We start from the raw sequence: 27,291 nt of genomic DNA, 5'->3' as shown, positions 1-27,291 counted from the left end.
CTGAACACATTAATATTTGCAACAAACTAATCCAGCTCCAGCTTGATCCCAAGTATGAACATCCTTGTCCATCATCAGCCATCAGAAATATCTTTGAAGGAGGGAACGAGTTAGAGTGGCTCTGGGATGACAGGCCTCCTTCAGCAGAACACCAGATAAGGTAATGAGTAAAAGGGATTTATTTAGTAAGAGAAAAGATGCTCAAGCCACAGGGTCATGGAAGTGATCGGGGTGGGTATAATGGAAAATAAATTCTTATATTCATTGTATTGAGTGTTATTGTGTATAACCTGTAATGACCTTCTGCAAGATATCAACCTGTTTTTTCTCTTTCCTCCTAAGGGAATTGTGTGCTTGTTGTATGATAAAACTGCATTTTAAAGAGGGAAGATGTTAGTTGGAGCTGTGTCAGTATAACCTTGGCTGTAGCTAGAAAGGAAAGGTGGATAAGAATGCTGAACTATACCCAAAGAGTGATGACGTCACATTTAGCATTTTATCTGAATTGTTTTTGTCTCAGTGGTCAGAGCAGCTCTGTACTTCATACTGTGTTGTTCTCTCTGGCAAGATATTATTAAAAACATCTTATCTCCTCAGAAAATAACTGACTCTGTGCCTTACTAAAATTTCCACCAAAGTGGGTGGTCTGAATCTCTTACAAAGAGGAGAGGTAAGTTAGTCCAAGTTTGGTATTAAATCTTGAATATTTCCAGGTGTGTCCAATGAGATAATTAGCTTAGTTTTTTCATACTTGTCAGGTCAGATGTCCCCTTCTTGGGCAAAAGGCACTGGTTGTGGTGCATAGAAACTGAGCTGTCAGAGGGTGAGCAGGCAGATAAGTTGTGGAGGTGAGTTCTCCAAGATATTTCTGGAGGGAATAGATAAGAGGGAAACTGGCAGGACTGAACCGCTGATAAGAATCAGCATATGGTTCCACGGAGGAAGCTGAGGAACAAAAGGTAGTGCAGGTTAGGCAAGGATTCAATTCAGGTTTCAGAGTTTAGTCACAAGAGAGACCTGATTACCACGTGATGGACGCTGACAATCTGGCGAGGACTAGCTGGCCTGGGCTGGATGAGGTAGAATGAGGCACAGGTGTGCACACGGGAGGAAAGGAAAACTTATGAAACCTACTCAGCCTAAACAGCTCAGATACCACAACAACACAGCCAGGCATAATCATGACAATTCTAACAACAATAAACTTTTGTCATAATAAGGTAAAACAGCTCAGTTTTTATTTTGCTGGGGTGGCAGCATTATGTTTTTATTTGATTACTTTAAATAATTTAATTATTAGCACTTTTTCAAAACATGTTCTTGATTGTTTTTTTCTGTTGTAGATTTTGAAATACTAATTATATCAAGAAAAAGTAGAAAAAATAAGATATCGGGCGATCAAATAAGGCTTGACGAAACAATAGAGAATACAGAAACGTGTGTATGTTGGGGGGAGGGGGTACGTGAGTACGTGCGTAAGTGGGCCGATCAATTTCATGTAAAGGCATGACTGAATATTAATTTTCAGACACAAATGGCCCCCTTTTGGCAAATGACAAAACACTTCACATAGGGTGACTTAAGCCTAATTTTAGCTCGATTTAAAGCGTGTTTGAGAAAGGATACTGTTAATTTGGTAAAATGTGGAAGGACGAGGTTATCTTCTGCAAAATAGAAACACAAATGCGCGAGCACGTGTACACGCGCTCTCGTGCGTACACACATATTCGACAGGCTGCACCTCTGCAGACTACCCGACACTTTCATGAGCTGGCGGCTCAAGCTGCATTGACAATTGTGTTGAAGAGAGCAAGGCGACAAGCATTTATTGATAGTGACCAATCAATCTCGGGGCGTCACTATCGGTGGTGTGGATGGTACTTATCTAAACGGACTTTTGCATCGTGATATTCACCAGCATGGCAGGGTGAGTTGCGAGGACAGCCGCAGACCCAGACTGCGGAGAAATAGGTGTGGGTACTACACTCGCTGTGTGATTGCGTTGACAAGATATTCGTTATCGATTGTACGTTCTGTTTCAATTGCATGAAACGGCTATTGTAATACTACAGTTTTATGATGTGTTGCAGCTGCAAGGTTCGACGCAGCGATGCATATGGTATGGAGCTAAACACTTCAGCAGTGACACCTAAAGAAAAAAGCCCTACACAGCTTCAGGCTCGGATCTAATCGCAGTGTAGAAAGATGCTTTGGTTTCGCATTACCTTAGAGCGAGCATTACTGAGGGGAAATTGCCATCTCTGTTTTATGCCCCAGGTTGTTGAGCCTATATATTAATCACCTCCATCACACTGTAGCTTGTAGGAGGGAATATCACTGTCAGAGCTGGAAGAAACACTTATGGCTGTGACTGGCCAAACCTTTAGACAGACATTCAGTGAAAAAAAATGCATGAATTTGCAAAGTAAGGTGTATGTGTGTAAATGAAGCATGCAACTCAAAGGTGCCAATAATGAGTTAGGGAATGATCTACAGGGTTTAGCTGCATTGTCAGTTTAATTGTAAAATATCTACAAAAGGTATTAGGGTTGTGTAAAGTCAATTAAGAGAGAATTCAGTTAAAGCTCAGGTGTGTGTTGTCTTTTACCAATGGCACATGGAGTCTCATAGCTTTGGAAATATTTGCTACTGTGTGTGTGTGTGTGTGTGAAAAAAAAAGTGTGAGAGAGTTTTCTGTTCTCACCTTTCAGAAGGCTGTCAGGTCATGCAGCCAAACAGTAACATACCTTTCACTTTACTTGCTGTCCTGGTCTGTGTTACTGCTCTGCCTCTGCTCCTTTTTTCCAACACCTCAGCCTCACCCAAATCACATCTTATTCCTGCTCTTCCTTCATGAATTCTTTTTTTAAAACTTTTTTTTACACAGGCTAATTTAGTATTCTCCATCATTCCTCATTGCTGTCCTTTAAATGGTACATGTTATGAAAAAAACCTCATCTCTCTGTGTTTAAGAGCACACATTTGGCTGTTTGAAGTCAGTATCCACAAAAATACAGAAAAAACCCCACAACCCTGGCAGTTTGGTTGGGCCCTCATGGGTAAGAAAATTTCTCACTTAATGAGCCATTCAGATTTTCAGTGTAAAAAACTACTGGTCAAGTTAATCCTGTGTCCTCTTCTAACCCCTTTACTTCTGAGCCCTGTCTGCTCCTGTCCAACGTGATAGAACTATTAAACCGGCTTTGCTTGAAAATGACCTGTTGTCAGTTGTAATGAGCAGAATCTTACCTCTACGCCTAAAATGTGAAAAAATATCAGATAAATGTATCAAACAGAATTTTCTTTTTTTATTTATTTTTTTTTTTTATTGAATATCAGTTCCAGATTTTCAGCTGACCTTCTCCCTAACACTGTTATGCTATTAATGGGTCTGCTACAATGCGCATGCCTCTAATGAGCAATCTGCTTTCACAGCAGCAATCACTGATGATTTTCCCATTTTAAACTTAGTGTAATACACTTGGTGATTGTTATAATAATTCATGTTTAGATCGATATTGAATAAATACATTTTTTTGTGATGTGACATAGACTTTGACTTTAAATACTATATTTCAAGTAGTCTCTAATCACGTGAATAGAATAGAATAGAAATAATACTTTATTCAATTTGTCAAGTAGCTCAAAAAATTAAAAAAAAATTACAGATATTTGCAATCATTGTATATTAGACAACAACAATGATACTAATACTATTAATCAATGACTAAATAAATACATTTGAGAAGAATATGTCAGCAGTCACTGTTAAAAAACCTTATGGCTGTGGGGACAAAGGACCTCCTGAACCTCTCAGTCCTGCAGCCTCTCACTGCAGTTGCTCCACAGTCCTATGCCGTGGAAAGGATGTTTATTATTCTCCAAAACAGAAGATAATTTCCTCATCTGTTGCTCCACCACAGCACTGAGAGGGTCTAGCCTTCTGCCTATAACAAAAATGACCTTTTTTCACCAGTCTATCCAGGAACCTACAGTTTTTGTCTGTAGTGCAACTCCCCCAGCAGACAACAGCATAGAACAGTGCACTCTCAATGATAGTGTGATAAAACATGCTTATCATATTACTACATACATTGAAGGACCTGAGCAGTCTCAGGAAGAAGAGACGGCTCTGGCCCTTCCTGTACACTGCTTCTATGTTGGCAGACCACTCCATTTTATTATCCAGCACCACCCCCAGGTATCTGCAGGTCTGAACAGTCTCTATCTCCCCTCGATCAATGCAGACTGACTGGTATGGAGTTTTAGATCTCATGAAGTCCACCACCAGCTCTTTGGTCTTGGTAGTGTTCAGGAGCAAAGACTTATTTTTTTATCTAGCCATAGAAGGACTTCACAAGGTCCCTGTACTCCTTCTCCTGTCCACCGCGCACACATGCCACAACAGCCGTATCGTCAGAATACTTCTGTATGTGTCAGGACTCTTGAGTTGTACCTGAAGTCCGATGTGTACTGGTACAGGGTACAGCACCCATACCTAGAAGCTTATCTTTCAGTATGGGAGGCCGCATGGTGTTGAAGGCACTGGAGAAGTCAAAGAACATGATTAATATGATGAACATATGAACCAGGCACATCCAGATAAGCATACACCCAATGGAGCATGTACAAAATCGTGTATTATACTCATGTTTCTGGTAGACAAACTGGAGGGGGTCAAGATCCTCAGCAACCTGCGATCTCATGCAGTGAACAAGGAGTCTCTCCAAGGTCTTCATGATATTAGATGTCAAAGCCACCGGTCTGTAGTCATTCAGCTCCACCGGTTGCCCCAATTTGGGCACCGGTTTGAGATAAGAAGCAGGACTTTATTCATGTGAGGGCTCATATTGAAGAGCATATGAAGAGGGACTGCTAGTTGACCAGCACAGTCTCTCAGAAGCCTTGGACAGACTCCATCTGGGCCTGCAGCCCTCCCTGACTAAAGTCTTCTGAGCTCAGCCCCAACCTCCTCTATAGTTAGACACAGAGGTTGTAGCGGAGAGATGGCGACAGGAGTGATGTTGCTATCAATTATAGAGATGGGGTAGGGGTGCAGCTGGACAGGGAAGGGCTAGCTGTGCTCAGAATGCCTGGTGCTGGAAGCTGCCACAGAGGTGGATGTGCAGCTGGGTTCAGGAGGCCTAGTGGTGGAAGCTGCTGCAGAGGTGGTGGTGTGGCTGGATTCAGGAGGCCTGATGCTGGAAGCTGCCGCAGAGTTGGTGTAGCTTAGCTCAGGAGACCTGGCGGTGGAAAATGCTGCAGAGGTGGATGTGCAGGAGATCTGGTGGTGGAAGCTGCTGAAGAGATGGAGGTACAGCTGGACAGAAGGGGTCTGTTGATGAGAGTTGCTGCAGATGTGGAGATGCAGTTAGGCAGAGGAGGCGTCTTGCGGATGCGAGTTGCCATTGAGGTGGAAGTACAGCTGGGCAGCGGAAGCAGTATAGAAGAAGCAGCTGTGGGGGTGGTGGGAGCAGAAGCAGAAGTGGAAAAAGCCACACTATCAAACCTGTTGAATTATTGGTTAAAAGTATTGGCTCTGTCTACATCACCTTCCATAGTAGGGCTGAGTGATATATATTGATATTTTGTTTCCCGATAAAGTATCTATTTTTTTTCAGCCATGAGTATCAATTTTCTTTTTTTATTAGCAAACTTTATTAAAGAGTCAGACGTTACAGTTAGTGAAAACACAGAACATTAACATAATACAAAACAATGTCGGGGGGAGGGTGGGTCACATTATACAAAACAGTGATAAATTAGTTAATAAAAATGTTCCATAAAGTGCATAGCTCAGTGGTTTTGATGGATTTTCTGTTTATAGAATGTAGTATTGTTGTTATGTATTATTTGAGCTCCTTCTCAAAAATGAAAAAAGATGGTTTGTGATTAGAGAATTTGGATTTGATTTTTAGCAAGTAAAACAAGCAGGTTGTTGATGTAGTATTCATGACATAAACATGACTCTGCGTACGCTGAAGACATGTTTGTGACATATTTGTTTGTTTCCATTTGTCTGGCAGTAATGTCCTTGCGGTTCAAAGGACGGACCACCAGTCTGATCAGCGACGATTCATGTCAAATCAGACTGTCCCTTTCAAATCTTTCAGAAAATGATGTGTATTAAATCGTATCAAAACGTATAAAATCGTATCGAATCGTTAGCTGAATGCCGTGTATCGTGTTGTGTATCGCTACAGCCCTATTCCATAGACTGAGAGTTTTTCAGTCTGTATCCAGTGATGGTCCTCATGCCCCTCCACACCTCCTTGGTGTTATTGTTCTCCAGCTGTCTCTTTTTCTTGTACTCCACCTTAGCTCGACGTAGTGTCTTTTAAGGTCCTGTTGTACATTCCTCTGCCTTTCTCCATCCCCATTCTTGAATGCCCTTTTTCTGATTCAGGAGGTCTTTGATGTAACTGGTGATCCATGATTTATTATTTGGATAGCACCTTATAGTCCTCAGTGGAATCACAGTGTCCCTACAGAAGATAATGTAGTGAGTTATGGTGCTGACCCTCCTGTCCATGTCCAGGATCAAAGCAGTCTCTCAATGCATCCCTTGCCTCTGATGACCACTTCCTCAAAGATCTGGTAGTAACAGGAAGTCTTTGTACACAAGGTCTGTATGTGGGCTGTAGATGGACCATACTGTGATCAGATCTACCCAGTGGTGGAAGAGACGCTGCCCTGTAAGCCTCCTTCACCTTAGCATAGAACAGATCTAATGTCCTTTCTCCATGTGTAGGACAGTCCACATACTGTACAAAGCCAGGCAGGCAGGAGGATAGAGAGACGTGGTTGAAATCCCCTGTGATTGCAATGAATGCCTCAGGATGCTGGGTCTGTATCCTAGCAACGGCGTCATGGATGGTGTCATGGATGATGTCACATTGTAGGTGCTGCCCTCGGTGGAATGTAAACAACAATGACGACTGTATCTGGGAACTCTCTGGGCACATAGAACACACAGAAAACCAACTGACAGCAGTTCAATGTCTAATTATTATTATTAATGTGTTATTGTGTTTATGTTACTTTATAATGAACCATTTGTATCTATTTGCTCACTGGGTCCCTATAGACACTAGAAGGGTCATATTACCACCATAAAACGCACATAGCCAAAAATAGACATTTAAGGAACTTGAATGCTGAACAAGATGTAGGGACAGATGTGTCCATATCCTTCTTTTACAGTCTGTGGTATTTAGAGGAGATCAAGTGGGAGACAGCCAGTTGTCTGCAACTATATTATTTATTAAAAACTGTCACAGTAAGAAATTTAATGAACTTAATCACAAAGCAAACAGTGCTGAAAAGAAAAGAAAAGACTAACTGACATGAGGGCGCAACAACGAGGATCTGACAGAGAACAATGAAAACCAATTTAAACCAGTATTGGGTTGGGTGGTAAGATGAGTGGATGCAGGAGAGTAATGAGTACAGGGAACTGGTAGGAACTCGGTGATCAACTGGCAAGACAAAGTAATATGAGGACATCTGTGAAGAATGACAGGTACAATATTAAACTGAGAAACTGAATTGAACACTAGAACTAAAAAGAATCCACACAAATTTAAGCAGATACTAAATGTACAATAGGAAGTGAACAAAGGCAAAGAACACCTGAAATCCAGAATTACTCTGCAAAACCAGAAAGTCTAATCAAAACATGACATTTATCCCCCAAACTAAATTTTTCAAAAAACACTCTAAAACTCACAGACCATGACAGGCCCAAGTGTGTAAAGTAAGGACATTACCTTAATGTTGATAGAAAAGACATAATGAATACCAACCAAGCATTTGGTGTGTATGGCTCCATTGATAAGAAAATGGAAAATTGTGCAGTGAGTCCTGAATCGAACCCCAGTTACACACGTGGACAAAATTGTTGGTACCCCTCAGTTAAAGAAGGAAAAACCCATAATTCTCACTGAAATCACTTGAAACTTACAAAAGTAACAATAAATGAAAATTTATTGAAAATTAAATAATCAAAATCAGCAATTACTTTTGAATTGTTGATTAACATAATTATTTAAAAAAAAAAAAAAACTAATGAAATAGGGCTGGACAAAAATGATGGTACCCATAACTTAATATTTTGCTGCACAACCTTTTGAGGCAATCACTGCAATTAAACGGTTTCTGTATTTGTCAGTGAGCGTTCTGCAGCTGTCAGCAGGTATTTTGGCCCACTCCTCATGAGCAAACTGCTCCAGTTGTCTCAGGTTTGATGGGTGTCTTCTCCAAATGTCATGTTCAGCTCCTTCCACAGATGTTCAATGGGATTCAGATCTGGGCTCATGGAAGGCCACTTTAGAATAGTCCAACGCTTTTCTCTCAGCCATTCTTGGGTGTTTTTGGCTGTGTGTTTTGGATCGTTGTCCTGTTGGAAGACCCATGACCTGCGACTGAGACCAAGCTTTCTGACACTAGGCAGCACATTTCTCTCCAGAATGCCTTGGTAGTCGTCAGATTTCATTTTACCTTGCACACATTCAAGACACCCTGTGCCAGATGCAGCAAAGCAGCCCCAAAACATTGCTGAGCCTCCTCCATGTTTCACCGTAGGGACAGTGTTCTTTTCTTCGTATGCTTGGTTTTTGAGTCTATGAACATAGAGTTACTAAGTTACATAAAGCTCCAGTTTGGTCTCATCTGTCCAAAGGCCATTCTCCCAGAAGCTTTGTGGCTTGGCAACATGCATTTTTGCAAATTCCAGTCTCGCTTTTTTATGATTTTTTTTCAGCAGTGGTGTCCTCCTTGGTCGTCTCCCATGAAGTCCACTTTGGCTCAAACAACGACGAATGGTGCGATCTGACACTGATGTTCCTTGGCCTTGGAGTTCACCTTTGATTTCTTTGGAGGTTGTCCTGGGCTCTTTGGATACAATTCAAACGATCTGTCTCTTCAATCTGTGATCAGTTTTCCTCTTGCGGCCACGTCCAGGAAGGTTGGCTACTGTCCCGTGGGTCTTGAACTTCTGAATAATATGAGCCACTGTTGTCACTGGAACTTCAAGCTGTTTAGAGATGGTCTTATAGCCTATAACCTTTAAGATGTTTGTCTATCATTTTTTTTCGGATGTCCTGGGACAACTCTCTCCTCCACTTTCTGTTGTCCATGTTCGGTGGGGTACACACCTTTTCACCAAACAGCAGAGTGACTACTTGTCTCCCTTTAAATAGGCAGACTGACTGATTATGAGTTTGGAAACACCTGTGATGTAAATTAAAGGACACACCTGAGTTAATCATGTCACTCTGGTCAAATAGTTTTCAATCTTTTATAGAGGTACCATCATTTTTGTCCAGCCCTATTTCATTAGTTTTTTAAAAAAATAATTATGTTAATCAACATTTCAAAAGTAATGGCTGATTTTGATTATTTAATTTTCAATGAATTTTTATTTATTGTTACTTTTGTAGGTTTCAAGTGCTTTCAGTGAGAATTGTGGGTTTTTCCTTCTTTAACTGAGGGGTACCAACAATTTTGTCCACGTGTGTATTTTGCTGCATATGAGAGCTGGTATTTTCTTCACAACCTGCTGCTGGAAATATGGGTGGGGGGTGAAATCTACTTTCAGATGCATCGTGATGCGGACATGGACTATTCTGAATCCATTCACAACTGTCAAAACTTGATTTTCTTAATGTTAATTGATAACCTAATTTTGAGGAACTCAAATGATGGAACTCAGTACGTAAGTGCACTGCCCAGACTGTTTATGGTGAACACATAACAGCCAACAAATATGGCCAGCCCCCTCTACACTAAAAGCCAGTGTTTAGAAGTACTTTGGATTCTATTAATTTGAAGGTAAAAATTACTTGGATAAGAGCCACACTAAATTCAATCTGTGTAAAACTAAACTGAGATATTTTGGAAACACGACAAAGATGAGAAAACTATTGCAAGTTTCCACCCAGAGACATAAGAAAAATAGCTGTTGGCACCTGTCATCACCAACTAGAAGACCATTGAGCAATCACTGTCAAAGTTTTGAGCTTGGAAAAGGTGAAGTGAATGACAAAGTGAACTTTTATTGTGAAGGATTTGCAACTGTATTCAGTTGTTGAGAACCAGGGCTTTTGCATTATAGTGTGCTTTTGGAGCCAAGATATAATCCCATCTGGAAGATATTTGATCGACATTGTTTGAAGTGTACGTTTTGTGAAGGGCAGCTGGTTTTTCTTCTTAGTTGTTTAGAGTTTGCAGAAGAATAGATGTTGATACAGAGTTTTCTGTGTTATATGTAAAATTCTATTTATTCGTATTTTTTTCTGAGGTATTTGGTCAGGAATTAGTTTGAGTGTGATTTCTTGTACTCTTTATTATTTACTGCTGAATAAGGGCAGGTGTTTATATAGTTAGTTCAGAATGTGCCGAGGTCCATAATTATTATTTTTTGTTGGAGCTGCTAGTACAGATATTTTTATATATTCTTTTATTTCTTCTTTTTGTCAGAGGTATTTTAGTTTCAGTTTTTAATTGAAGTAAAAGGTCTTGCATCGTGATGCATCGTTAATTGTTTAATAATGGCATTGCAGCCCTCTGAATCATAATCAAATAAAATCATCAGATGCCTAATGATTCCCACCCCTAGCTGGAAAGTGAATTTGTGCTTATGCTTTTTTGTAGATTTTATTAACTTTTTGTTGGTTGAAAATGATGTGACTGAGTCCCTCCTCATTTTGATATTTCGTCATTCAAGAGATACTGCTCTGAAAGTTTAGGGAAAAGATACAAATATGACAAAGAAAATGAAAAAGGAGGTTTTGGTGGACAAAATATGACAATGACTAAAAATACGTAACAGATGCAGACTGCAACTATGCTTGCTGGTTGTTATAAAAGTATCAACTACTCAATTTGAATTAATAAAAAATTAATTCCAGACTTTTTGAGTTTTGGTCAAAAAGAGCTAGCTGCATAGGCCCATCAATTCAGGTAGAAGATGAGGACAAAAAGTTTGAGGAAGAAATAATAAAATATCCAGTAAAGAACACTATTAAGGAGCTAATGGGAAATTTGTCTTTACATTATGCTATTGTTTGTTTTTGATCTAATAATGTATATCAAGAACAAAGTAAGCTGTATCCACAATGCACAGCAGGATCATTATGGGACTTATCTGCTTTATTTCTTCATATTCAAGAAATACCAGAGGTTTAACTTTTAAGTTTAGAGCATCATATTGGCATTTTTAATCCTTGAGCAAATAACTATTCTGCTTCACTATTTATAGTTCTTTTGGAAGCCAGACATATGTTGGATTTTTTTTTAACCCTAAGGGAAAGTCAAGGAACACATGGTTTTGAACCTCATACAGCTGACAATTGTTTTTTTTTTAATCAATTAATCAACTTTTTTTATTAGTTGTTTATTCCAATGATTATTTTCTGTTTAGATGATTAAAATCTTGGTTAATTTACCAATAAAAAGTAACCACAGTTTCCATTAGTCTTTCAGTCTATATATGGCCTGTTTGATTATAGCTAAAATCATACTAATTACAATAATGAGACAATAATGAGTTATTAATTAATAAAATTTATAAAAATCACAATAAATTAGAAAATATTTATATACAGTACCTATCAGCTAAAGATATGTACTGTATGTATATATTTTTTAACCTAGAAAAGCATTGTTACCTAAAAATGCCCAACTCTCCTTGAAATAACTACATAAAGAATCCTCCATAAGGGTTAAGTAGTTGCCCCACTTTTCAATGCAGAAATTGAGTTTTGCCTGCTGTTTATATGCTACCTAAATGTTGTTACCCTCGCCTCATTAGTATGTCAACCTTGTCCAGGCACACCATCCAACTTCCTAATTGTTGTGTATCCTGGACCAGAATTTTGTGAACTTTGTCACAAGATAATTAGAAATTAATGAAATTGCTTTCCTGAGATTTGCATCACCAGTAGTATGAAGAATCGAAATAATCTGGAGGGTGCCCAGTAGAAATGATAAATGAACTTAAATTGGATTTTGAGAACCTTTGCATCTTTTGACCTTGTTTTAATCTTACAGATTTTATCCCACCCCTGTTCACTCAATTTCAGATTCAGATCTCTCTCCCATATTTTGTTTTTAGAGTAGACAGAGCCCTAAATGCCAAAATGGACTCTACTTATATAGCGTTTCTCTAGTCTAGCTGATCACTTAAAGCGCTATTACACTACATGCTATATTCACCTACACTCAAAAAAAGAACTTGTTCCCGGAATGTAATAAAATTATGGAAATAATTTCCACCTAAATAAAATGCTTTAATTTAGCAAGAAACAATTTTGTTGAGTGAACAAAATGTAAATATGTTGGGTCAACATGATGTATTTGCGTTACTGTTACTTAATTACCAGGGGTCAGTCCAACTAGATTTGTAAAGGTAAATGTAACATACTAACGTAATTTTCTTGGGCCATTTAGATTGTATGATTTGATTAAGAATTACTTAATTTAACAGGGTAGTTACAACTACTATTTAAAAATCGTACAGTACATGAATTAATTGTGCTGAACTGGTTTAGCCTAAGAGATTACCTTTGTCATATGAAAATGAACATAATAGTAAGTATTCAGCTATTTCTTTTTTTTAACATGTACATATTCAGCAATGTAAACATAAATGTCACCCCCCCCCCCGTGTCAAGTTTGGAAAAGAAAAACACAAAGTTTCATTTGTTGGAATAAACTTTACCAGAAAAGGCAAAACTGACTTTCTGTTGCTCTGAAAATACAACAGCCTAACACTTCAGTTTCCAACAGATGCGTTATGTCAAGTATAAAAAAACCAAGCAAAAATTGTAACAGCTGAGTTAGGAAATTGGAGCCCGCTGTCAAGTCTGCCCCCTGTTAACATCTCATATGCAACATCAACATATAAAATGTATTCATGTCAGTAAAACAAATCTACAGAAACAACATTTCTGGATTCTGCTCAGTAGCCATATAAGCTCAAGAGGCTTTTGAGAAATCAGTCTGCAACATACATTCCTATACACAGACAAAAGCATTTAACAACCGACATTAGGTGTCTACATTTAGAGCATTCGGATTACCAAAAAACAAATCAAAGCTGGTTACAAAGCTGGAAAAATGTTTGAGAACAAACTGAAAATACAGCATTGTATATCCTTATATCTTAAGTGTCAAACAAAATAGTTTTCTTTGGAAAATAACAGTTTTTTTTTTTAACCTTACCTTTGTTTAAAGAAACATTTCAAAACATTCTACTTTGTAACACTGAAATAGCAACAGTTGGAAGTATTAAAACACATTTTAGTAAATACAGTAATTAGTCAAATACCTTCCCATAAGAGTATCTCCTACCTGCAGCTTTGAGGATGACTAACGTGCAAGTAGAGTTTTCAGTGTTTGATTTTTTTTTGAGTGTCTGTTTCCATCAAGCTCCATGATGATCTTCTGCAAAGCTTCAAAGGTGTATCTCAGCTCTGGCGGGTAGCTGAGGTTAAGAGCATATGCAAGTGGTAGGTTTCCCAGCTCATCCAGAACTTGCACACCCTCCAGAACAATACCTACATCTTCCGGCCCACTACCTGGCTCAGCGCCTTCCTTGCAAATGGCAAAGATTCCAAATGTGGTCTCCATCATTGCAGCTTCACTGCTTTCACCATCTGTGTTCTTCACAAAAAAAAGGGGGAAATAGAGAATTTAAATGTAAAGATATGTTATACCAGCCCCATTTCTAAACACACAAAACCACAAACTAAATTACATACTATGTATTCTTTCAGGAGGTTCTCGGGCTCTTCCTTCAGGTAGACACACAGGGCGTCGATGATGCACTCTCTTCTGACATCAGTGGCATCAGTCTGAGTATGTAGGACAATAAAAAAAACTAAGCAACAAGTAGAGAAGATTTCACAAACAAAACATTGAATTAAACTTTCTTTCAAATGGAACATTCTGTATCGCCAAATTTTTATGATGTATGAATTTACAATATCCATGGGTGCATTGGTTTTATGTCCAAACAAGACATGTAATCATAGAAATATGTCAAATGAAAGCATGTGGTCCCAGGAAATGGTAACTACCATTGTGACATCTGCCCAAGGTTCACATTTTATCAGATCCTTCTTCAAAAAATTACATTAACCCCTCTCCATGTGGTTGTATTTCTCTCCATCCCCTTGACATTTCCTCTTTAAATTTCAAGCTTAAAACTTAACTTCATTAAGTTTAAAATATTAAAGTGGCACAGGTATGACAGTTTCTATTTTTTCTATTATCATACCTGGGTGATGGGCATCATGATGCTCCTAATCTTTCTTCCTTGAACACCACCTTTCTTGCCAAACACCCTCATCAAGGTTGAAGAGTGAGCATCCAGCTCGGAGAAGAACTTTGACAGCAAACTCACGGTTGTAATCCTCTTAAATTCCGCAGTTAGCTTAAACGGGGAAAAAAAAAAGGGTACACAAAAGCAAATTTGACTATTATAGCATTGAAATGTCCAACTAGTTTAACAATCGTCATCTATCACCAAATCCTAAATCAGTTTACGAGTAACTTCAAAGGCTTTCCCACATTTTTGTTGGCTGATATAAATCACACATTAAATGAAGATGACATATTTCAATCAAAATGAACGAGCGCTGTGCATTTATTCACCTACCTCACATACACAGAAGAGAGCCGGCCATCTGGTTTTGAAATCAGAAATCAAGGGTGAATCACGAATAAGTTCCTGCCTTCTGTGTGCAAAGGGGAATTCAGGGAATTCAGTTCAACCTCTGGACATCCAAGTCGCTTGAGCTTCCTCCTGTAGTTAGCAAGTTTGTACTTTAATAAAAAAAAACATTTCAGACAGAAAAGTAAGAGTCTTAATAAATAGGAAAGCTACAGTGCGTAACAAATTGATCAAAATATCATGGTTAAAATAAATGAAAAGACTGCAAGGACATAAGATACTTTAAGGTTACTTTTTCCACTGTGTTGACCTCCACATGGCTGTACCACAGCGCCGAGGTCCAGCTCGAGGAGCTAATGCTACGTCGAGTTGACAGAGAAACCCCGCCAAGGTGCCGGGATGCAATGGTCATTTCCAAACGAGCTAATGACTGTTAAGTGCCGACCTTTCCGCGGACTCCATGCGAAGCCAAGATGCGGATTGGGGGGAATATTTATTATTACGATTATTCATGTAGCCAAAATTCACCGACGGCAGGCGATTATCGCCCAGCTCGCCGCTGTCTGTATTAGCGTTTGCGATATGGTTTTGCAAATGAGTCTGCGTGTTGTCAACGATGCCATCAACCTCAGGATGCCAGCTTGTGAGCTTAGTGAGCTGTGCGCATGGTGACAGTCAGATATATTAATACACTCTAATAAAACGCCCAGTAACGAAAAGAAAACATCCAAAAGAGGACAATAACTAACTATCGTTAACATTTCTGCAACCGTATTATTTTTTGTTCGATGGATGGTAAAAGATTGAACTTACCGTCTTCCATAGGTGATATTTCTTCTCAAAATGATGATTCGTCTTTGCCCGCCAGAGCCAAGGACTTTTGACCAGCAATATTTGACCATGGCCTTCAACTGAGAGAAGCACTACTAATTAGGAATGTGCACATTACTGCCACCTCCTGCGCTGGAGTTGTAAGCAGAATTGATTTGCAAACTTAACCCATTAGAATTAGGTTGTTTTAACATAAATTATTCTAGTAAAGTTTAAATTGTTGCATTTTATGTTAAAACTACATGTTTTAAAACTGTTAAACCACAAAACAGAATTTTATATAGTACAAGCTACGTGTTAGACTTAGGATAAGGTAACAGACACCCAGTTTGCTTTTTTTGAGTGTATTTACTCACACAGTAATACAACACATCTTAATCTATACAGTTTTACAGACTACACATGCTTCTTTTTTCTCTTATCATGCACATTTATACACTGATGGATGCATCTTGTCATGTTTTATGCTTTGATTCATGTCTTGTCTCGTCATTTCCTGTTTTATTTTGAAATATTAACTTCCCTCTCGTTTTAGGTACCTTTCCCTTCCTCCCGTGTCATGTGTCTGATTGTTTCCACCTGTTCCCCATGGCTCCTCATGTGCTCAAATAGTCTGCATCTCCCTTTTCTTGTGCCAGTGTGTTGTGTTTTTGTCTTGAGCTTCACTCTAGCGCAGGGTTCTTCAACCCTGGTCCTCGGGACCCACTGCCCTGCATGTTCAACGTTTCCCTCTTCCACCACACCTGATTGAAATGATCAAGCTCTGCAGTGGCCTGATAAGGAGCCAATCATTTGAATCAGGTGTGTTGGAGGAGGGAAACATCGAAAATATGCAGGGCAGTGGGTCCCGAGGACCAGGGTTGAAGAACACTGCTCTAGCGTCATTGATTCACAGTTTCCACAGCCATAGAGTCCTTGAGCCTGCAGTAGAGCAACCCTCCTGCAGAGCGTATCCTTTGTTTTGTAAAATTATCCCATAGCTTCAGTTTAAATCATGGTAAGTTTCATAGTCGGTTTTGTTCCTCGCTTTTGGAGTGATTTTACATTGTAACCTTTTCACAGTCACCTCCGTTAGCGGAGCTTTGCATTCGTTTAATGTTAAAGTTTCATAGTTCCTCCTCTAGTGGAGCAATTTTTTGTTTTGTTCTTAAAGATCTTTGTGCCGCTGCTAAAAGTGTGCTTATAGTTAATTGTTAAGTTTCACAGTGCCTCTGTTTTTAAGAGAGCGTCTTTTGTTCCAGTCCCCCTCATTTTGAGAGTGTTGAGGATTTATTTGTTATCTTTCATAGCCTTTATGTTTTCCTCCTGGAGTGGAGAGAGTTATTGTTATTGATAACTTTCATAGCTGCACTCTCCTCATCCATAGTTATTGAGGAGAGTGCTCAGGAGTTTCACAGCCTCTTTGTTTGCTCTGTCTAGAGATCCTCAACCTGCTTTTTTATTATCAACAAACATTCTTGACTTTGAACTCGACCCTGCATCTGTGTCCTGTGTACTCGTGGTCCTGACACATCTAAGTCCAACGTGGGGTTCAGTGTCTTGCCCAGGGACACGTCAATGTGGGACCTGAGGAAGTTGAGAGTCGAACCACTGACCTCCAAATTGCTCTTCCTCCTGAATTACAGCCTCCCATATTGATACCAGGTTCCAAATTATCATCAAGCAGTACCCCTCATTACTACGATTCCATTTGGATAGTAACAACCAACCTTGGGCAGCCTTTGGTCAGGTGGAAGAACAGTCATCTGCAAAATTGGAAAGTTGGTGATTCCTGGCTTCCCCATGTCACAGCTGGAAATGGTAATGTTTAAAAAAATCTAGAGCCAGTCAGTGGGTCTACATGATGAGATCAACTCAATTATAGCTATAGTTGGGTTATGCTCCTTATCTGAGCAAGGGTAATTATCCTTGGATATATGACGGTGAATGAATCGAATCACTGGCACAAAGCATGTCATACCCCAGTACGATCGGTGGCGTTGTACCCATTTTTACTCTTGCTAATAGAGTCTTGTTGACCTCTTCACCACCAACAACAACAAACTCGAGTATTCGAGAAAGATGGTGAGCGAAGAGCAAGATGAAACTACGTCCCTCTACATTTCGTTTGTGATGAGCTGGTTATGGCACAAACACGATGCACAACGGCGCATTCTCCATCGCGTTGTTGATTTCTTTCCGACAGTGGTGACAAGAACAGTAATATCGTCTTCTTCGACTTCCGGGTGACGATCCAGGGAAAAAATCTTGAGCATGCGCAAAACGCTTAATCCGATCCACTGCTGTCTACATGCACGTTCAGTGTACATTTGGATTGAGTTATCTCGTGGTCTTAATTCAATCACGAGTAACCTGATCCGATCCATCTTTTGTCAGATTAAGGCGTCTACATGAATTTATTGTAATTTAGCCATTAATCCGATCCAATGTCACTCAGTCTGGTGCACTTAATTTAAGAGAGGACATCAACTTGGATGTGCAATCAAGGCATCAGTGGAAGCAAATTGACGTTTTTTTATGCTTTTTAATATGCTAGTTTGTTATGAAATCATGTTAGAACTAGCTTTAGCACCAGCCCTGAACCAGCACTGGAACCACTTTGGTCAAAAAAGAGCGAAATAGAAGCCACTGCTAGTTTGAGAGGTTAGCTTAGATAAGTATAACAGCACCTTCTTTGATGTACAATAGAATTATGTCCGACAGAATCCCAAGCAATTTTGGTTTGATATTCCTGAGGTTTCATTTCTGTTTTCTGAGTGAATAACATTAGGTAAAGTGCTTAAGGCTTGTAGAAGAACTACTGCACTACTGCCGGCGGTGGCTAAAAGTACTGCTGAGCATTCTGACCTCCACATGGGAGAAAGGAAGGTTTGGAGAACAAAGAAGAGCTCTCTGTGTTTTGTTCTCCCTCTCCCCAAGTGCCTTGTTCCACAAACTGCTTAGTTGGAAACAGCATTGCTACAACTCCTCAGTTTCCACCTACAGCCTCTCTCGACTTTTCTTTCAACTCTGGGTTCCTTGGAGCATTTTGCACATCTTGCCAACAGCCGGAATGCTCCTCCCCTCTTCCATTGTTTTGTGTGTACAAGAGAAAGAGAGCGTGGGAGAGAGATGGTTGTTTTCCGTGGATCCCTTTCATCATCAAGGCTGTGTGTGAGGCCATCAAATGTTTTCTGTTTAGTCCTTCTACAGATGTAGCTGCTAGTTGTCCAGTTTTGTCTTTTTTGTCTCATCGTCTTCTAATATAATTTCTTTGTATGTCTGTCTCGTTTCCCTTTCTTTTTCTTTCTCTTTGCTCTCCCTATTCCATTGTCTCCCTGTCAGCTTCAGCATTAATATGTATAAAGCATTTTAACAAAAAAATAAATAAGTAGTACTTGGGCATCAAGGGGAGCTTTATATTCATAAAGACTCCCTTGGCAAAGCAAATGTGTTTAGCGCAACACGATATTCAGATTACTATTATGCTTACCATGATGCTGGACAGGTAAAAGGTAAAAAAAAAAAAGAAAAGCAAGGCTGTTTCCTGTTGGTGTGTATTGAGTCTCTGTTACTACTGTTGCAGTTGGCAATGTCATGAGTATGAGAGCAGGCCTGCTGTTGCTGTCATCAACTGCAGAAGTACTGTTTAATGGTGGTTGTGTAAGTTTAGATGCCCTACATAGGGGGCATCTAAGTAGTATTGTCCACCTTTTTCATTTTGTAAGCACACAATACATTTTTTGCTCTCCTCTGGGGCAGAGTCTGATTTCACCACTAAGCTTTTTTCTCTGTTCTTTAAACACACACAGAATATGCTAGTCGATGCAAAACACAGTATTTGAAAAGCTTTATATTTAGAATTAAATTGTATTTGTTACTTTGCAAAAATGATGGAAATGCATCTTTTGGATGTCTATTCAGCTGTTTTAATTAAAAATTTAATTCAAGTAAAAATACAAAATGATTTTGATTACCAATTGAGCTCAACTGAGCTACGTTCATCTTAGCTTTGTAAAACATACATGGAAATGTAATATTATATCATATATTTGAAATAATATCCACTTGGCACAATGTGAGTTATCACCCTTTAACCACAGGTCCTCTACCAGAGGCTTGAGGGTTGTACACAGTAACTTTTTAGATGTTTCAATAACAGAGCTCCTCTGAAAATAAATATATTCAATAAAAATATGTATATCCGACATCAGAACTTCTCAGTTCGGCCGGTTTGCAGAATTGGTTAATAAAACTTTTTTATCTGTTTATTAAACTTATTTTCAGCAGAAATTTGAAATCTGAAAATATTTGAATGAGTAACGGATGTCCTGCATGTGTGATACAATAGAGTAAGTGAGGTTTATGAGAGTGAGCTGTTCTTTTAGGTTTATTGATGGTTGTTAAGCAAGTTATAGGGTGTATTAGCACTAGTGACTTGTTTGGACTATGGAATACTAGCTTAAGTGGAAAAATGTTAATAAATAGTCCATTTATTATGGAATGTTCTCTCCGGGTCGGAAATGAGATCCTTCCCCAAGCAGAGGAGTTCAAGTATCTTGGGGTCTTGTTCACAAATGAGGGACGAATGGAGCGTGAGATTGACGGGCGGATGGGTGCAGCTTCTGCAGTGTTGCTCTGCACTGACCCGTCGTTGTGAAGAAGGAACTGAGCCAGAAGGCGAAGCTCTCTATTTATTGGTCAATCTACGTTCCCATCCTCACCTATGGTCACGAGCTGTGGGTAGTGACCGAAAGAACGAGATTGCGAATACAAGCGGCCGAAATGGGTTTCCTTCGCAGGGTGTCTGGGCTCTCCCTTAGAGATAGGGCATCTGGTTAGGATGACCACTGGACAAGTGAATGAAGGGCTTCACAATGGTGTGGTGGTTAGCACCGTCGCCTCACAACGAGGGTTCCTGGTTTGAATCCCGGCTGGGGCCTTTCTGTGGGGAGTTTGCATGTTCTCCCCATGTATGCGTGGATTCTCTCTGGCTCCTCTGGCTTCCTCCAACCGCCTAAAAACATGCACGTGAGGCTAAATTGTCCCTAGGAATGAGTGTGAGTGCAGTTGGTTGTCTTTCTTGCTTGTCTCTATGTGTTATGTGGCCATGTGATAGACTGGCAACATGTCCAAGGTGTACTCTGCCCAGAGCTGTTTCTTGCTATAGACGAACTAGGCGAATGCTTAGAGCCCCATAGCGACCTGGAGGCCCCAAATCTGCATGTTCAGTCTTATCTGAGGAGAATTAAATATCTCATATTATTTCATGTATTTATTGTATCCCTTATGTTCTTGAAAAATAAATGTAGGACATCAGTAAAATAAACTGCAAAGATGAACTGTGGCTGATGTTTATGTGGCATTGTCAGGTCATATTTGTTGGACAGAACTGTCACACACTGAATAGCATAGCGGGCCACCGATAGGTGTAATGGTAATGATTGACATCTACTCATCATTCCCATTAGCGAGAAGAGTAAACAAGACAACTCTGTAATGGGATCAAAAAGATTTATATTAGTGGCACAGAAAAACGGAGGAAGAAAAACGGTCTAAGGATAAAGGTAAGGCATGTGTTGGGTGATGTGGGCTGGATAGCTGAAGGTGTAACGTTTTGTGTGTTTATTTGTCCTGCTAGCCTTGAATAAATGGTATGTAGCTGGCTGGGATATGTTCGTTATAAACTCAACTTTAGTGTTTTTCTTTATGAAAGTTTGCTAATATGTCACATGTGATTGAACAGTCTGTCCTGCCATGGGAATGGTAGGGAATCAGATCTGACAGACTCCAGACCCATTTATTCAGATTCTAGCAGGGATGGATGTTATTGTTCTGCTCTGTCATTGTTCAGTGGATGTTATCTCTCAGATATTTGACACTTAACGTTATTTTAGCATAATTTAGGATTAATTCACTAAGTTTGGTGTGCATTTTATAAGCCCCTAATTAGAAGTGTGCTGCTGTTTATAATTTAAAAAAAATATTTTAAAGGTTTGTTTTTTCAGTGATATATAAAATTAGGCATCATTTTGATTATTTTAGAATATTGTGGCATTGGATAATTTTTCTTAGTTTTATTACTTTAATTAGTGCAATGTGTAAATTAATGAAGAAAATTCATAAAAGTGACAACTTTGTAATTTAGTACAAGCTTTAAAGGGACTGTGTACATTACAATGTTTAATATTTTGTAAAATTACTCAAAATCTTATTAATTTAATTAATCGATTCATCCAAAGGGATTTAAACACTGGTAGGCAGTCAAGGTAAGGGGGTCTTGCCTGAGGACCCCTACTAGAGGTAGTACCTTTCATGCAGGGGATTTGAACCCATGTTACCCACATAAAAGTTGGCAAGCTTACCACCACACTATCCAATCCCTAGTGTACTATTTAAACGGTTAGGGCCCCCACAAAGCTAAAAACGGCCCTAACCTTGCATCTCACCCAATGATAGCCCCAGCCTTTTGTGATTTTCTTCTAAAGTTTTAAATCTTTGACAATGACAAGACTTTATTCAGTGATGGCCGTAAGCCCTTGTCAAAAACATGGTTCACTTAAAATAATTCACAACTTTGCTCTAATCACAGCCTGAATCTTCTGAATTCTATTCTTCTCACTCCAGTATTGACCCAGCAAGAAATGCTGCTCTCCACCTGCCGAGTATAATGCTTAAATTACTGGGGCACTGGTCATCCTCTGCTTACCGATGTGAGGCATACCATGAGAGATCATGTCTGCTCAAAAACTAAAGCCTAGTTTATGCTTCTGCGTCAAGTTGACAGCATAGATACGCCATTGACGTGACACAGAAGCATAATCTCGGCTTAAGTTCTCCAATTTGAGCCTATAATAGACATTTGCAATTAACTTAGTCTATTCTGTTCTTGCATGTCAGGTGGTTTGCAAGGTAAATCTGTAAAGTCATGCCACATCACAGTTCTCACAAGATGATATATTCCCCCTCAAAGCCGAGGTGCTTGCAAGGAATGACCACATAGTGGTTGGTGCAACGGAACACTTATAGCAGTTTCAGTAAATAGTTCAATGCCCTCCATAATGTTTTGGATAAAGTCACGTTTCTTTACGTTACCCTTCTAAATTAAACAATTCAGACATAATCAAAGTCTACATTCCAGACTTTAATTTAAAGTTATTGTCATGCATTTCAGTTCTACCGTGTAGAAATTACAACACTTTTTATACTTCTGCCTTATTTCAGGAAAGTACAATGTTTGGTACAATTGGTGTTTGTAATTATTCAGGTGTGTTTCATTGCTTCATTTGTGCATAAGATATCTATGCTTGCTTCTACAATTTAGAGTCTGTAGTTGTCATTGAACATGTTGAGAGAAGCTGTGACAAACGGATCGGAATGTAGATCAAATATGAAAGGGTTGCATCACTTGCCATAACTTATCCTTGAGTAAACTGAAATTGGATTCTCAGGAATTAATACAACAAACTAATGAACTGAATCTCACTGATTAAAACCACAGCGTTAAATAATGAGTTTGTAATTAAAGACAGTAGCTCAAACTATCTACAAAAGCTATTTAAAAAATATACTAGTAGATCAACTGCAATAATGAGTGAGTTTTAGGATATCTCACAATACAAAGCAATAACTCAGAAATCAGACTATATTTTAGCACGGAAAGGCCAAAGGAAACCAAAAAGCAAATCCAAAAAAAAGAAAATTGTATGTCAAATATCACTGCTTTTGTGCAGTTCCACAGTAAGTGCACTATTTTTAGACTTTCTATCTCAAAGGGATGATCACTGACCTGCCAGAGCTAAGCCCAAAAACACTCTCCTTCTACAAAAACAGCATTTTTAACACAGAATTTTCACAAAGTTAGATTCTTTTAATTTTCTTTCCTTATATCATATACATAGCGTTCGGTATTTGTTAACACCTTGGGAGCGTTAACACAACCTATATCAGCTTCTCCCATACATCTGTTCACTCTCAGACAAACTTATTCCTTACCATGGCCGTGTTAATAGAGACAAACACAGATTTTGGACAAAAAGATAGACATGCAGGACATTACCCGACATTCCTCTCTTTATTTTAAATCACATATTTTATTGAGGTGACAGTGTCTACATCAGTATACTATTAAAATCAGATTGATTCTAGTAAATTTTTGAATATAAAGGATTAACTGCCTGCAGCTGTGCCTGAGTGGAGCCAGCAACAACACTTAAACAAAATAAGCTAAATTTATCTCACCCTCAAAATGGTGTATTGATGTATGGGTGCCTATGTGTGAAGCTGGTGTCTGCATCCACCCTGGACAATGCAGGATGTGACCCCGAAACCTCCTGGCAATGCTCGTCATTAATTTTTCTTTACATGTCTTGTCTCTTGGTCGCCTCAGTTAGAGCTCTCTGTCACTCCTGGGGCCAATTTAGAGTCACTAATTAACCTAACATGCATGTTTTTGAATGGTGGGAGGAAGCTGGAGTACCCGGAGAGAACCCACGCATACACAGGGAGAATATGCAAACTTCACACAGTACAGCCCTAGCTGGGATTCAAACCAGGACCACCATACCATGGAGCCCTAATATGATACATAGATCTGTAAAACAGAAACAGAAATGGAGTTGTCTCTAAGGCTCTCCTTTTCTCTACATTGGTATGCATCCATTTGTATTCCCAGTGATTACCAGCAGGGCAAACGTTTACAGCATTTTATTAAGCATGATTTGCTGTGAAATCCCTCCACACACACCTCACTTTAATTAGATACAACACGTGGGGATTAGATAATGTGAAGACCCATGGAGGTTGCTCCGGGTGCAGGGCTGTTGGACTCAGAATGCATATTTGTATGACAGCTTTGGGCCATGTGTATTTGGTACATGGTACTTGAAACATATTTTGTACTTTCAGTGTCCTGCTTTTATCAAGAAGAATTAATCTGTCCACTTTATTTCTGTAGGGAGTGAGTCAAGTCAAGTCAAATTTATTTGTGTAACACATTTCATGTACAAAATGATTCAAACTGCTTTACATCAAATAAAAGCATTACAGTCAGCAGTGGAAGAAGCATTAAAAATACATAAAAGAATATAAAGCGAAACAAATAAAATAATTAAAATGATTAAAAACAAGCAACAGCCCAGATGAATTAAAAGATACTGTGCAGATTTCATGCATAGACACATAAGAATTCTTTTTTTTTTCTACATTTGATTGAAAGTTTAATCTCCACTGGCAGTTTGTTCCACTTGTTTGCAGCATAGCAGCTAAATGCTGCTTCTCCATGTTTAGTCTGGACTCTGGACTGGACCAGCTGACCTGACTCATTGGATCTAAAAGCTCTGCTGGGTTTATATTCTCTGAACATATCACAGATGTATTTTGAGCCTAAACTGTTCTGGGATTTGTAAACCATCAGTAGGCTTTCAAAATCTATTCTTTGACTGATCGGAAGCCAGTGTAAAGATTTTAAAACTGGTATGATTTGTTCAGATCTCTTAGTCCTGGTTAAAACTCTAGCAGCAGCGTTCTGGATGAGCTGCAGATGTTTAATACTCTTTTTATGGGGGTCCAGTTAAAAGACCATTACAGCAATCGAGTGTACCAGAATGCATGGATGAGTTTCTCCTGGTCTTTTTGGGAGAGAAAACCTTTAATTCTGTTGATGTTTCTGAGCTTTGATGTGGCTGCTGAAAGTCAGATCTGAGTCTACCAACACTCCAAGGTTACGAACTTGGTCAGTGATTGGAAGGGCCCGAGTCTCAAGATATTTACCAATGCTGACCTTCTTCTCTTTGCTACCAAACAGAATTATCTCAGTTTTGTCTTCATTTAATTGTAGAAAATTCTGTCTCATCCAGGAGTTTATTTCCTCCAGACACTGACACAGTACGTCTGCTGGGCTACAGTCGTCTGGTGACAGAGACACATAAAGTTGTGTATCGTCTGCATAACTGTGATAATTGATGTTAAAGTTCTACAGTATCTGACCCAAAGGGAGCATATACAAGTTAAACAGAAGAGGTACAAGAACTGACCCCTGGGGGATTCCACAAGTAATGGCCTCAGATTTAGAGCTGCCAATTGTAACAAAATAACTCTGGCCTTCTAAATAGGACCTGAACCAGTTATGGACCGCTCCAGAAAGTCCAACCCAGTTTTCCATCCTGTGCAACAGGATTCTGTGATCTACAGTATCAAATGCAGCGCTGAGATCCAACAGAATCATGACTGAAACATAACCACAATCAGTATTCAACCTAATGTCGTTTAACACTTTGACCAGAGCTGTTTCAGTGTTGTGATGTTGAAAGCCTGATTGAAAGTTATCGAGACTTCCACTTTCATTCAGAAAGTTGTTGAGCTGGTTAAATACAACTTTCTCAATAATCTGTCATGTTTTGCATTTTATGTTCTGTCATGATCTGTGTTTCTGTTTAGTTTCTAGTTTAGCCTTGCCATTGAATTCCTTTCCTTGATCATCACATGTGAGATTACTGGCCAATGAAATGGAAAGCTCGAAGCCCTGATGAGGATACAATAAAAATTCTGGATGGCAGTTTTATTTTTTTCACTGGGACATGGCTGCTCTTAACACCACTCTGCTCAGTTTTAAGACTATATAGGCAGACAGAGCCTGCAGACAGAGAGGTATTAGTGAAAGATTACAATATTTGTTATCAACAGATGGTATAATCCTGGACATCACTGAGAAGGAGCGTCTCTGCATCCCAGATGTTAAACTGTTGGCTAGGAGTTTCTGTCCATGTTGTCTACTGAAAGAGTTCACCTGTGTTACCTACTGATGCTGTGTGGTGTGTGTACTCATCAGGTAAATTGTTGCCAAGCTACAAAAACAATTCCTCAGTCCAACTGTAACAATCTCTGAAGATGTCTACTATACCCGCTGCACTTCAACTCTCAAAATGTCTGTATGCTGATTTTCATTTTCTTATGTATCTGTAGCATCATAGCATCATCAACACTATAATATCCCTCCGGGAATTATTAAAATAAATTCAATTCAATACAATTCAATTCAATTGGAGGGGGGAATTCCTTTGTAAGAAACCAAATTTCTTAGTCTGAATTTGCTTATCAGTTCAGTTACATGACATTCAAATATCAGTTTCTCGTCGATCAAAATTCCAACATGCTTATCCCGTTTGTCTCTGTCATCCACAGCTTGAGATGAGAAAATTATCAAAATTTACTTTTTTTGTATTGAAACAAAACGAAAACAAAACGATGAAGAGAAAAGTATAAAGGTGAAATTTACAGCAAGCTACTGCAGATAATTAAGATTAAGATCAGATTTTATTGTCATGCATACATACAAAATTTGTCCTCTGCTTTTAACCCATCCAGGTTGGCACCTGTTGACACACACATGCACATGGGTCACACACTCATAGAGACAGATGCCATACATTGGAGTGGTGTGCAGCCATTCACAGTGCCCTGGAAGCTGGGGGTACAGTGCCTTGCTCAAGGGCACCTCAGCCATGACAAGGAGGTGGACTAACAGCTGTGAATTTCACCAATCTTTTTGAGTGGCAAGAGTGGGAATCAAACTGCCAAACCTTCTGGTTATTGGCTGACACACTCTAACCACTGAGCCACGGTTACCTGATATTTGATCTTTGTATATTGGAGAACAAATTAGATACATTTAAAACTGTTTCACAAACACACAGAATTTCCTTTTTTTTTTTCTTAAGTCTTTGTAATATTTATTTAATCTTAAATGTGCCTAATTTAATGTGTTTGAAATATGAGGTTGTTTTTGCATTCTTATACATACATGT

General features: G+C 39.1%; 1 protein-coding gene across 2 annotated transcripts in view; it reads left to right on the top strand.

The window, feature by feature from the left end:
• The first annotated feature begins 1,700 nt into the window (after window positions 1–1,700).
• LOC140314812 (protocadherin Fat 3-like) overlaps window positions 1,701–27,291 on the top strand; it is a 217,785-nt gene continuing 192,194 nt past the window's right edge. For both annotated transcript variants that reach the window (XM_072393187.1, XM_072393186.1), the window contains exon 1: window positions 1,701–1,927. The gene's annotated coding sequence lies outside the window, so the exon portion shown is untranslated. The remainder of the gene's footprint in view (window positions 1,928–27,291) is intronic.

The sequence above is a fragment of the Leuresthes tenuis genome, unplaced genomic scaffold, assembly GCF_036924035.1.
Source record: "Leuresthes tenuis unplaced genomic scaffold, fLeuTen1.0.hap1 SCAF_9, whole genome shotgun sequence".
In the NCBI taxonomy this organism is placed as follows: domain Eukaryota; kingdom Metazoa; phylum Chordata; class Actinopteri; order Atheriniformes; family Atherinopsidae; genus Leuresthes; species Leuresthes tenuis.
This window is presented reverse-complemented; position numbering and strand designations above follow the sequence as displayed.